Genomic DNA, 13821 nt, shown 5'->3' with positions numbered 1-13821 from the left:
TCACTCCTTCTAGGTTTAGGCTCTGTCACTGGGCAACTCCTCCTGGTCTCTGCTAACAGTTAAAATCCTGAGTAATACTGAAAAGCTTGCTGTTCACTGTGCTTAACCTGAAGGAAGTTTGCAATTGAGAAAAGTTTCCACAACTTTTATGTTTCTATCCATTGTGTCTCACTTATTTGAAGACTTTAAGTAGAAACAAGGTATTTTTGGCAACAAAATACTCCATCCAGTGGTTCAAAAAATTGTAACACTTAAGCAATGGAACAGGTTTCCTTGTTACAAAATTGTTGCATAGAACAAGAATTTCCCCTTACACTATAAAAAATATTGTTTTTAAAGAGTAGAATAGAGATTTAAGAGTAGAATCTTTTAAAATCAACATATTATAATGAGAAGAAATACACAAATATTTCTGTAAGAATCTCTTGTCTTTGGGAATAAAATCTAAACTTTCCTTAAGTGCTGTCTGTTTTTTTTTTTTTTTTCAGATCATGTTTATTAACACTTGAGCACAAATATTCCATGCCAAATGCTAAGCTCTGTGTTGACTCACAGATTATAAAAAGGTCAATTCTTTGCATCTAATCCAAAGCATGCATAGATTTTAAAATATAATAATCTTGAGTGCTAATTTAGATAACTAATTTAATATGTCACTTTCAATGCTACTGAAAAGATCATGGTTCAACTTCTGGAGGTGTTGAGCCAGTTAATCACAATTTTCCTGCTTCTCTGCAAAGACACACCAGTTGCCATGATCATTCCTGGAGCTTGTGCAGCTGGGACACATTCTCCTGCAGCAGACCAGGAGGCTCGCCTTCTTGAAATGTATGGTAGTGACAAATAACGACTCTTGAATTCAAAATGGTGGGCTGCTGTGTGCCAATAGAAAGTGTGTCACCTGAGTTGGAATCTGTGCAACTGATAGCAGAAGTTTTTAACGTTTTGCTATCCGATGGTAGCCTTTCTCTAACACACCCTGTTCTGCACAATTCTTATCCATGTTAGTGCTGGGCAAGAAAGTCCCCCTCTGTTTCTTCTGTTTTCTCCTTTTTTTTTTTTTTTTAAATGCTTCTCAGTACCTGGAGCTCTCAAGCACTGCAAGTGTTTCTGAGAAGTTTCCAGAAACATTTCCTCACCTAAGTTTGGCACTTTTGCTGAAAATGACTTTAGGTGCTCCAAGTATAACCTGTGGGGTCTGGAAGGTTGGGTTGATACTGTATGACTGGCCTAACCTCCTGTTTCTCAAGGGTCCTCACACATTCAATTTGCTGCCCTCAGTATGGCTTCCTCCAAAGCTCTGGAGAAAAACCAGGAAAAGAATGTTTTTCTAATGTGTTAAAATATCCATTTTAATTCTCATACTCCTTCCAAATACTTCTATAACAGGTTCTAGTAATAGCCGGCCTGTAGTCTCAGCTGTGAAGCCGTTCTGCATTACATTATTCTTTAAAAGATACAGAGCAGCTACACTCAGTTCTGGGAGGATGGTGGGCATGGCTTGTTTCTGCAGGGCCACACTGCTATGCCTCCCAGACTCACTGGATTCTGAGACAGCTGTGGATGTAAGGCCCAATTCCAAGAGGAAAGAAGATCTTACTTCACTAAGTGGTGGTTCTTTTGTTCCATGGCTCAAACATAAACCATCAGCTGGCCTCTAGAAAATAAGTCCTGACCATTCTTTTGTTGCTCTGATTCTTCTTTGTTTTGTAGCAGAATGACATATGACTCCTATAGAGATGAAAGCATTGGTCCCTAGAGGGGAGATTAAGGTTGTCACACACCATCACTTCACATCCTCTCTTCTGAGCAATGGCTACCAATGGCCCGCAGTACTCAGCCCAGGATATGGACCTGGCTGTTCACTTTCAGATACTTTGCAGTTCTATGACCTTGCAGTCCTTTGTTGGGACTCTCCCACACCCTGGCTCTCTTGCATTGTAACAATAAACTCCTAACTTTCCTCTATTCCTTGAGAACATGTAGGTGAATTCTTCCATTGCCTGTGTCAGCTGCCCTCCGTAGGTGATCTCAGAGGGAGGGCAGTAGACAGGATGTCTGTGTCAGCCGTGAGGCTGCCAGGCTTCTGGTCCTGAGGAACGGGTAGATTCTAGGCCAGGCATTGCTCTGCAAGTCAGGGAATTACAGGGCAGGGCTCCTGTACACATCGTGCTAGTGCTGCTTCCCCAGCCCGGCAGCAGCAGGATCCTTTCTCCACAGGAGTCCACCCTAACTCAATAGGCCGTTACACCAGGAGTTTTTGGCTGTTTTGCTTTGATTTCCCTTCTTCTTCTTTTTACTTCCCAGCCTTTATTCCTGAGGCATCCTGTGATTCAGGAAAATCACTTCTTGTTTTTGTGAATCATAACAACTTCTGCCCTCAAACAAGGACAGCCCAGGGCTGTACCAGATGTAACCTCCACCCCTTGGAGAGCTCTGCTGAGAAGCTTCAGTGAGGCCCCGAGGATGACCACACCCAGCCTTGCCTGGGGCTCTTGCCAACACTGTGCACCTTTGAAATCCATCCCAGCCACATTACTTGCAGTGGCCACTGAAAAGCTCACAGAACTGCCCCAAGTCCTTTTTAAGTAGAGCGGCTGTTAAGAGCGAATTGTTTTTTCCTCTGTCACTTTCCCATGCTGAATTAGGCTTGCATGCCCACACCAAGAAAGGGTCCTGAGTCCCCTGAAGGCTCTGTCCCCATGATGAGCATGACCCCTCCACCAGCTCCAGCAGCACTCACAGTATAAACAGGGAAACAAATTTGCTTCATTATGAACCTGATTTCAGTTTTTAAAAAATTATTTCTGCATACAGCACCAAAAATCTTGATTAAAAATAAAGTTTAACATTAGTGTACATAATTTATTTCCTAATAAGGAAATGTCACCCCAAGTATGCCTTAAAAAGGGGTAGTAAGCCATGAATTTGTATATTGATGATTTATTAAATGTTTTATAGTAACCACTACCACCCTGAGCTCATGACAGAAAAAAACAAAACAAAAATGAACATGAGGACTACATGAAAAGTTTTTTTTTTTTTTTTTTTTTCCTTATCAATCTCTGGAACAGCATGTTCTACACTATCAAACTGATTCTTATATATTGCCAAGAGCATTTATGGATCATAAGTCTTTTAATCTGAAGTCATACTGTGATATGCAATAGCATGATAGAGAAAATAAAGTATGCAAACCAAGAATTTTTTTTGAAGACAGATTCTTCTTAAAATTATGTAGTATAAAACTTCCTGTGTAGTAATCAATGAGAAAAAATGGACAGATAACCACAGATGAAGTCATAATAAATATTTGCAATTATTTTATCAGCTTCATTAACTTCCTAATATACAGAAGATGTGCTTCTGGGATGTAATTTCAAATGTGGATTAAATTCTTGATTTAATATAATTGACAAAGTATCTCAGCCATGAAAACTAGAGCATTTAATTAAAAGCAAGCATGTGTGAAAAGAAGTTCATGTTCAATAGGCAAGAAATTAGACATATCATTGAGGAGATTTAGGAGCAACAAATTGCATGAAAAGTAATAAAGGACTTACACATGGTAGAGGAAAGAATACGTACTATTTTCTTTCTGGTATAATATCCAAAGACATTACAATATCCCTCACATGTGAGAGAAGGCCAAGAGGAGACCATATCTAGTGAGCACAGATAAACTTGGCTTCATCCAAAACAGAGACTTGAGTGTTGACTTGAGGGAAGACCAAGTGATGCAATCAGGGAGTGGAAACTGAGTCTCTGCTTTATCTCAACGAGGAGAAGGAAAACAACTCTCAGAAACAAGAGGATGACTAATACAAGGAGACATAGCTTTACATCTGCCAATCATTTATCTCATTTCTTACTGTTTTTCATGTAAACTTCTTCATCCACCATTTTCCCTCACTCCAGTCAACTTTCTCCATTCTTGAAGGAGAGAGAGAGAGAGAGAGAGAGAAACAGAGACAGAGAGAGCTAGATAGAGACAAAGACAGAGACAGACACACACATGTGTAGGGGGAGGGGAAAAGAGAGAAGACAAATATGAAATAAAAAATACTGGGATAATTTATCAAATTTGAACATATACTATATATTAGATAAGACACCAAAGTTAATATCTTATATTCGGAAAACACATTGTAGGCTTTTGAGCAGAGTTTTAAAAACACAGGTATAAGACTACAATATTTTTAATTTACTGTTAATTTGTCCAGAGAAAAAGAGAAGTGAATACAAATCGCTAAGGTAGTAAATAAATACCTGAGAAAGTTGTATGTATTACTCTTAAGTTTTCAAATACATTAGCATAAAATTTATAATAGAATTCATTAGAAAAGCAGCCTGTATTATGTGTCAGTGTTACTTGAATCTAATCCTTGCAAAGATGAATTTAAAAATTACTGAGTACTCAGCCACATGAAAAAGAATATGACTCATATGAATATACTTCAACATCAAAAAAAAAAAAAATTGGGGAGAGGAAATGCAGCATAAAAACCTTCGAGATGCTGTATAATGTTAGAATCAAACCTATAGTGCCTGAAACAGGAGATCAGTGTTTGGAGTAGAAATGCCAGAAAAATAAACAGACCAATTGTTTGAGTTTCCAATTCTGACAGGTGATGGAAAACAGGAATGTACCAAGCTTCAAAACATGTTCAGATTTTCAATGGAAGGTGATTTTATGTGGGCACAAATAGAATATATTATACAAGTAGGACAGTATTAATTACATAGGTGAAGATTTAAAAACCTTTCTCTAAACCATAGGGATTTTGGTTTGTCAGGTCACACATATTACTCTACGGTGTGATGCCTAGAGAAAGGAAATGATGGGCTGACATAAGGTGTCACCAAGATGCTACAAACAGTGCAACAAACAGTGTCAGAACCTGAGAATGTCTGCTGCTACTTAATTTTCTAGCTGAGATGAAAGTTAATGGTAGATTTGGTGGTCCCATCAGTTTAATGACAAACCTTGTGCCGTCTGAGGGAAGATTAGCATGAATACTGTTTGAGATCTGTAGACAAAGTGGTTAATGCAACACGGTGGCTAATGTGGGTACACTGTTTGCTCTTTCTATGTCTGGTAAAACATGATAACTTAGTCCTGAGATATCCTGGTTCAAAAATCCAATCAAAAGTTCTAGTATGATATGGTTTTGGACAGTGAATAAGCAAGAACTGGAAAACCTTAGAATTCAATGTATGAATAAGTAAGTCACTAAACCATTTTCAAAAAGTTTCACTAAATAAAACAATATCAACCTAGAAAGTTTTCAAGTTATAGGATAATGTAGAAGGATGTGTTCCTCATACTTTCCTCAATTCTTTCCCACGTGGTGAGGATTTTTTTTTTTTAATTTAAAAGGAAAAAGAGAAAAAAACAGAACAAAACAAAACAGTGTAAGGGTACAAGTAATACAGAACTACAAAAAGAAAAACAAAACAAAACAAAAAAACAGTAAGAAATCACCAGTTAATAGATTACACACTATCATCTTTGAAATGGTGATTCAGGTCACAGGATCAAAGCATACAAAGTAAATATTCAAACAGTGAGACTGCAAATAGTTATGTTCAATGATTCAATCAAAAATATTAATATGCTCATCTATTTAACACACCTAAACACACTTGCTGTTGCATCCTTTTGGGCACTTTTTTTTTTTTTTCCTCTCTATTACAACAAAATTTACACATTTTGGGTTTTATTGCTCCCATAGATCTTACTATTTTTTTTTCCTTTGGAAGACAATAAAATCAAATATGACAAAACAAAGTTGTCAGTCAAAGCCAAGGATAGACATAGCACATGATGTAAAAACAGAGTACAAGGTTATCAACTATGACCTACACCCGAGCTACATTCAGCCCACCTTTACTTTGAGTCAAGATATCACTAGGTCACTCCATGGTGCAGGCTGAGTTCAAACTTGCAATTTTCTTGCCTTGGTCTCCTGGAGTGCTGTGATCTCAGGCTTCTTGGCTTCCCTATGCTTTTCTATTTATTGAAGTATCTGAAGACTGGTGGTATTTTCCAGACCCCCACATAGCATATGTGTTTCTGAGCCTGTTTTTATTTGTCCCTATAATACCTTTGCAATTTGATCAAAATCTCCAATTTTCAGTCAGAATCCACTTCGCATCCTAGAGTTCTTGATCATTATTAACACCTGTTTATTGGGTGACTCTGCGGTGCTGGTTGCGCTATCTCATGATACTTCGCATTCTCCTCTTAGGATTTCAGTTTCTCCCTGTTTTCAAATCTGGCAGCAGGCATACTCTGTCTCCGAGCTGCCAAAGTTTTGCTAGTAATGTGTTCTCATTATAGAAGTTTTGCAGAAAGCTTTATATTTGCTATTTTTGTATCATTTTAGTGAGGTAGGAAGAAAGCACACAAGTTTTCCACTACAACTTAATCAAATTTTGTTCACATCCAGAATATTTGTGGCCCGAGTAATAGAGTGGTGCAGACTTCTAGTTTGAATTTTGATGAAGCAACAGGAAAAGGAATTTGTATCTTTCTGTAAAGAATTTTTTTTTTTCGGAAGTTATGTTGGACAACAGGTAGTAATTTCAGTGATCCTTGGATTTTATGGACAGCTTCAGAAGGTTGCTCAAAAACATGTGGGTACAATGTGGATAGCTATGCTCCTAATCTCTATTAGTTCATCAAAAAAATGGTTTGTGATTTCATTGTTCAACTGATCATTTTTTATGCCTGTCTTATAATCTGAACAACTACTTTGAAGATTATAATACGCAAAGTATTAGCCATTGTTAATCTCCTATTATTTTGTTTTGAAATTCTGTCATTATATTTATTCTTTTTTATTTTGAAATTTAAAAAAAAAATGTGTGGAATATTTTAAGTTTCACATAGGCAGCATATAATGGTGTCCCTAACAGAATGCAAAGGCCTCCTAACACATAGAATGTTTATAAACTTCTAAGACTGGACACTCGGGGGAGTACTTAGGAAAGTATTAAAAAGGGATATTTTTAGGAAAAAATCAGTTATCTCAACTAAGTAATGATTTGGCCCCATGTTATTATCAAGCTTTAAAATGTTCCAAATTTTCTCATTTGATTTAGTTGCATTCCAGAATAAGCTCAAAATATAGTGTGTTTCTCAAGTAACAATTTAAAATTCATGATTTTGGTGAGAATAAATTAATGCAGAGAAAGAGAGTAGAAAACAGATACTGATGATTGGAGAAACAGAGGTAAAACGGATGTAGGTGGAGCTGGGTAGGTAACACAGTAACAGAGGCCTGACAGCCTGTATGAGTTCCTATCACCACCACCAATAACTGAATAAATAAATAGAAAAGCAAAATAAACAACAACTGTGTGTTTATGTTTGTGTGAGAGAGACAGCGAGTCAAAGATAAACAGAAATGCAGAAAGTATGTATGTTCATTAAGTTGAGAAGGGTGAAAGAAATAATGAGCTATTATAAACATAACTCAGGTTTATTAAAAAATAAATATAGATGGGGCATCAAAATGGAATTCTATAATATTTAATTATGGCATTAATTCATCAAGGGATTAATTCCTTTCCTTTATAAGAGACTTCCCTTTTGAGATGTAATAATTTAAACTGTAATTAGCTTTTCACTCATTATATTTAGGCATTTTAGGCAGACAGTTTATTCAACTAATGTCGTAGAACTTTATCAAGGAGAACAAGGAAATAGGAAAGCCATTGATTTGGGAATTGAGAGACCTGATTTCTATAGGATATTCTAATATTGGAAAGTTAAATTCTTTCCAAACTTTAAAGGAAAGTGTATTAAAATTACTGCAGACTTGGAAAATGTTTGATCATTTCTGCTAGCATACATAGAATCATATTTTATTCAGTCATAAACTTTCCATCAGTAAAACTGATACCAGTCTTAAATTTATTCTTAACATAGAACTGTATGAAATAGTCTCATTAGTTGAGATAAAATTTATGTAACATGAAATGCTAGAATGTTTTCAAGATCTGAGTTAAATCCCAATTTTAGTGTTCTCTATTCAATTTTATTTAGTTTTGAGAGCATATTCTGAACATAAACTTTTATCTTTCCATTTTTTGAAATCATCTCTGCTTTCTAACAGTACTGATCAGAAGTCACTTAATGCACACAAATGCTGCTTTTTCTTTGATACTACTTAGGAAATTCTACTCTAGCACTGTCCTAATTGTGTCTCCACTCAGCAAAACGGCTGCAAAAACTGAGGAGACTGTGAAGTCCTCACTTTCAGTGATGTTGCCTGAATGATGGTGATGAACCTATGTTCACTCAGTGTAAAGATCAGGAAAAGTTTGTGCAGTAATGATTTGATGCTCTTTATATGCCCTGTAAAAATTAAAGCTTTTTTTATCAAGCACTGAAAACCTCTAAAATAAAAATATTCCTGAAAACAGATCTCTCAGTAAAACCTATTACGTGTATGATAAACTAGTAAATAACTGAAGCCTTCTCAGTATTTGGAACATTTCTGAGAGCTTGTGTTTTACCTTTGCTTTTGGAAATGTGCAGAAAGCATCACAGGAACACTCTGAAGAACTCTAAGGAAATCATGGTTGAGCCAACAAAAATTCACTTCAAAGCCTTTGCTCCACATGTTTAAGATTCAGTAAGGATTTTTGAATGAAGTGAGCTGGTCTATACATTGTGTCAACTTGAGAAGTTTAGAAGTATAAGCAGCTCAGCAGGGGCCATGGTCGTTACTTTTTAATCATCCTCATCCTGTGCAAAAAGAGGGAAGGGAGACGGCATGAGTGCTACACTCACTGTGAGGGAGGGAGCACCCAGTTTACCCTATAACACAGGAAAAGAAGTTTGCTGTCCCACATTGGTGCTCTTGCTTCTTTTGCTGTCCTGTGCCACTGTGAAGTTTTGTAGAAGGAATAAGGCATTGTTTATTAACCTGAAGAATAGAAATACCAATTATTTAAGTATGTTTTCACTTAAGTAACTTTCATTCACTACTGATTTACTTCCAATCAGAAAGTCAATAAAAGTGATTGCAACAACAATGACTGAAAAAGACAGATTGGTAGGTCTGGTATCAGCGTCACTGATTATAACTAATATGCAATCATTTGTGCTGCAAATCATATTAATTAAATATTATCCATTGCCAGGCAATGTTTCAAGTACAAAAGTTTTAAGTTAATATTCAGATTTATTGTTTTGAGAAGTACAAAGTGATTGAAAAATGACCTCAAAAACTAACATGACCTCAAAAATAACCTCAAAAACTAAGTTTTCCAGGAAGTGTTCTTAGATCCCAAAATAAAGAATAGACGACCAATTGTACAGCCTCCAGGCCAGATCTATCCTCCACAGCTTCACTTCAAGGACCAGACACTGTCCCATCTTTGCTATTTCCTCAAAAAATAAAAAACTAATGCTTAGCTCCGGTTTTCCTTGTGAATGGAAGAGCCTTTCAGCTGAGTTTTTCCCAATGAAATGCCATCTATTTTTGCATTCTTAAAAACTGTGTCATTTGTATTATGAAACACTGTGGAGAGTTTGCCACCTTCCAGACCAACAACTGTTCTACTATCAAATAATTCTGCTTTTTCTAAATTGACAGTTCATTTTACCTGTACCTGACTTAGAATTCTTACTGCTTTACTGATATGCAATTATAATTTTATACACAATCTTGAGTTACCTACATGAGGACATAAGACCATGCCACTCAGATTTTCTCTTGTGGGTTGCACTTGTGAGCTACTGTCACTGCTTTCCCAGCTGTATCCCATGTGTAGGACAAATCTAGCCTTACCAAAATCTACTCCTGACCACTTCCTGAGCATAGCATGGCCATTAATAGAGGTCCATCCCTAGACAGCAGGTAGTTTTGGTTTGAGAACTACACTCCTCCATTGCCAAAATCTTATCAAAGCTGCACTGAAGCTGAGACTGTTTCCAAGACAGCTCTCCTTCAACTCCACTTTTCTTTGTACTTGTCAGTGTGGAGGGAAGGCTTGTGCTTCCTTCTCAGGCTGGCTCCTCTTTCTGCCAATTTATTTCTTGCATCTATAATCCTCTCTTGTCTTCTGATTTTTAAAGGACCCAAAAGAAAACAAGTGTGGCCCACCAGTCCACAGGCCAGTAGAGAGTAAGACAGGGCTTGAGACAGGCTAATGTGCTACAACCAAGGCACAGTAGGTACCATCTTGTCTCCTTATCCCCCGTGAGTTACTGCCACTTTTGGTGACCTGGAGAGACATTTCTTGTAGATTTGATGACTTCACTACTTGAAGCTTTTACAGGCTTCACTTCCAAAGCCATCAGTGGCCAAGTAACTACAAAGTGGTATGAATGAATATAAGACTTTAAACAAGCAGTTAATCCATGAATGTGAAAGTCAACAAGATTTTCAGTATTTTTAAAGAGACTTTCATTACTGGAATTGGAAAATTTGTGACAAATAGAAAACATATTGAGAGTGTAATAGTCATAGAGCTCTGAAATGCATAATTTCTCAGTCAACATAGGTAGTTTATTATAAGTTCAGAACTCTATCTGGGAAAATTTGGGATCCACAAATAGACTGAGATGCCTCAGTTTTTGATGAATCCATCCAGATGCCAGCCCTACCAGTCTCCTGAAAACTCAGAGGCTGGGGACTCTAAGTGCCAAACTTATCTAGTACTAACTTTCAGCTAGAAAGTGCTTCAGAGTTCCTCCATCACAATCCCAGGTTCAGTGTCTTGCATCCTGACAACCAGGCTGATGACTTGGGTTAATTTCTTATATAAATTGGCCAAGAACATCCTGAGCCTCACATGGAAAGAAATGTACTATACAATGAAGTGGATGAAAGAAGAAATTTGAAAGTCTGGAAAGCATCACCTGAGCATTTGATTTTCAATGTGTTTAAAGAGGCATAAGTAGCCAGAATACTTTGACTTTTATGCATTTTCGAGGATACAGGATTTAGACATGCTGGCAAAAATTCCACAGAATGAAGCAAAGCTATGCCTTGGCTGTCTCTTAGAAGCCTGGAGAACTGGTCAGCGATGAGAAAAGTGATGTTTGAATTTCCCTGGAAGACTCTAAAAGAAGAAATGAAAATGCTGAAGTGACCATGCTAGAATGAGTAGATTATATTTGAACAACAACAAGAACAACAACAAAATCACCAGAACTTCCATGCTCCATAAAAGATCTGAAACAACACTGCCACCAAGGCCACTGAGAATCACTGGTAAATATGGACTGGGCACCACAAATTAATGTCCAGTTGGTGACTCTGCATTATAGATCACTACTGAAATCAGGAGAGGAATCATGGACCTGGGATCTTTGATGTCCAGAGCAATTGACACCTCTGTATGAGAAATCAGATTGGACTATTTACCAGCCAGAAGCACTGGACTCCTAACTGTGAGGAGAGAGAAAGAGAGAGAGAGAGAGAGAGAGAGAGAGAGAGAGAGATCTTATGTGAAGGCAACAAAAAAGTGATCAAAGGAAAGTCAGATTAAAACATCCACAACTAGGCAAAGGAGAGAACAATTGAACAATTGGTTTCAGCGTTGATAACTGCAACATGAAATCTGCTGATTTTTAGATCTTCAATCTAGTGACTGTAGATGATGAGTACCATTCGTGCTCAAGACCAGCTGTACTGATCTATTTGTCATAGATCCAATGGATTCTCATGTGAGTTCTGGGCAACATTTACACTAAGACCATGTTCTCTTGGCTACTCTTCAAGGCCTGGAAATGGTGGAGGTATTAACTCAGGTCCATTCTTGCAAGAAGTGAGAATTGCTGACAGTCACCTCTGACTCAGGAAGTCTCTCTACTTGCTTGGTTAAACTTTCATCCAACACTGCAACAGAATAAAACTCCAATTACTCAGTCTTCTTCCTTTACCCTTTTCTTTGAAATTATCAGGACACATATTGGTGTGTAGTGCTTCTAGTTTTCAGTGGAGGAACACTTCTGTTTTCCTTTCATCTCTCAACAGTGTGTTCTGCAATGAGTCTCTTCTACATGTAATTCTGACCTTGCTTCTTCTTATTAGAAGACCAGAACTGACTCACAGTAAAGTGGGTCATGAAGTGAAATCACAGCTGAAATGTTTTTACACTGACCTACACCCCATGTTCTATATTCCACAATTTAATAAAAAAGTGCATGGATAGGTCATTTAAAATCTTTATAATTATAGCTAATTATTTCCATTTTAAACCTTATAAAAACATATGGCTTTTCACAAGAAAGCAATAAAATCAAAAGCCGTTTTTCTGATTTCAGTTATTTGATCTTTTCCGCAATTGAAGAAAATACAGAAGTGGTGTCTGCTGAATAGTTCTGAACATACTTAGCGCAGTACAAGCATAATACAAAAGTCAGTAATTAGACTTCATATGCTAACCAAAGTTTGTTTTTCTTTTGTTTTATTTTTCTTTTTTAAAATACACTCCTTAGAAACATAAGACTTTGAACACATAGTTATTTAGTGGCAACCCAAGAGATGTCAGTTTCACAGCTGAACATCTGAGCAGGTCACTTCCTGTGGTGCTCTGGGTTTATTAGTCTTTCTTCTACCTCGAGGATTTTGAAAATGAAGAAAAGAAAATTAATTATTAATAAAATGACAGGCATAGCTGCTCTTTCGAGCAGAGAAATTACTGTTGTAAAAATTGTTCCGCAGGACCACAATTACTTTCAGGTAGTTATAAAAAATTAGCTTTGGCAATTAATGAGTATATATTAAGTTTAGTAACCCTGTTATCCATAATTATAATGACATAGATATTAATTAAGAAACCAACCATTTTATTTGTGTTATTTTGGTGGAACACTGTAGCCTGTACTATTTGTGAATGTGTAAGGTGTTTTAAATTTCAGGCAATGACATAATTTCAAGTTGGACATTTCCAAAAAATATCAGGATAGTTAGAAAGATAATTTAGATGGATTGAAAATAAAAAATATCATTGACTGAGATGTGGTGAAATATTTTTTCTGATATAAATTGTATATAATCAATGTTACCATCTAGAATCCACAACGCGATAAGTATAACTGATATGTCTCCCTATCAAATTACCAGCACCATAAAGACCAGGTGCAACTGCCTCTCAGAATATTCTTTACTTAAACTTGAAGTCCAGTTGATGCCCCACCCATAACCTCAGCGGTCCCTTGAATCAACAGAATGATCTCATGTGTAACAACTACAAATATAATATCCAGGAATAAACTTGGCCAAAGGGAAAAAAAATCTCTAGAATTAACAGCACAAACCACTCATAAAGGAAATTAAAAAGGACACAACAAAATGGAAGAGCTGCTCCTACTGATGGAGTTGAAACTGAAATGTTAAAATGTATCTTTAGTATTTAGTATTTAGGCTTTTTAATGGGCAACGTGTTTCTCTACCTTCCTCATGATGAGAGGAGAGACCACTATCCCGTATTCCCAATGCCAAGGAGGATTCAACATCCCCAGTCATTGGGTACCGAAAGCAAGGATAAAACTATGTATGACACTTCTTGGTTTCACTCTATCTCAGTTTGCAAATTGGATGAGTTCTGTGTGATTGGGACTGGATTAGTTGCCCTCCCTATTTGGTTAAACTGTTAATAAATTTACTTTTCCATTTTTATGAGCTTTTTGTGGTGTTTCATTTTCATTTTTCAATTTTTTGACAGCAGATGATTCAACAAATCTGGATATTCAGAGCTTCAATTCAGATGTTTGCCCTAGCCCACAAAAACAAAACAAAACTTCAAAAGAAAGCTACAATAACCACAGCAACATGCTTTCAGTATGAAAACAGG

At 36.7% G+C, this 13821-nt stretch overlaps 1 pseudogene; it reads right to left on the bottom strand.

Moving 5' to 3' along the window:
* Positions 1–1352: 1352 nt before the first annotated feature.
* Positions 1353–13821, bottom strand: part of LOC100727195 (probable tRNA methyltransferase 9B) — a 43019-nt pseudogene continuing 30550 nt past the window's right edge.

The sequence above is a fragment of the Cavia porcellus genome, unplaced genomic scaffold (assembly GCF_034190915.1).
Source record: "Cavia porcellus strain 051 isolate PalLab524CR breed Dunkin Hartley unplaced genomic scaffold, mCavPor4.1 scaffold_9, whole genome shotgun sequence".
Classification (NCBI taxonomy): Eukaryota; Metazoa; Chordata; class Mammalia; order Rodentia; family Caviidae; genus Cavia; species Cavia porcellus.
The sequence above is the reverse complement of the archived record's forward strand: the minus strand, read 5'-3'. Positions and strand labels throughout refer to the sequence as shown.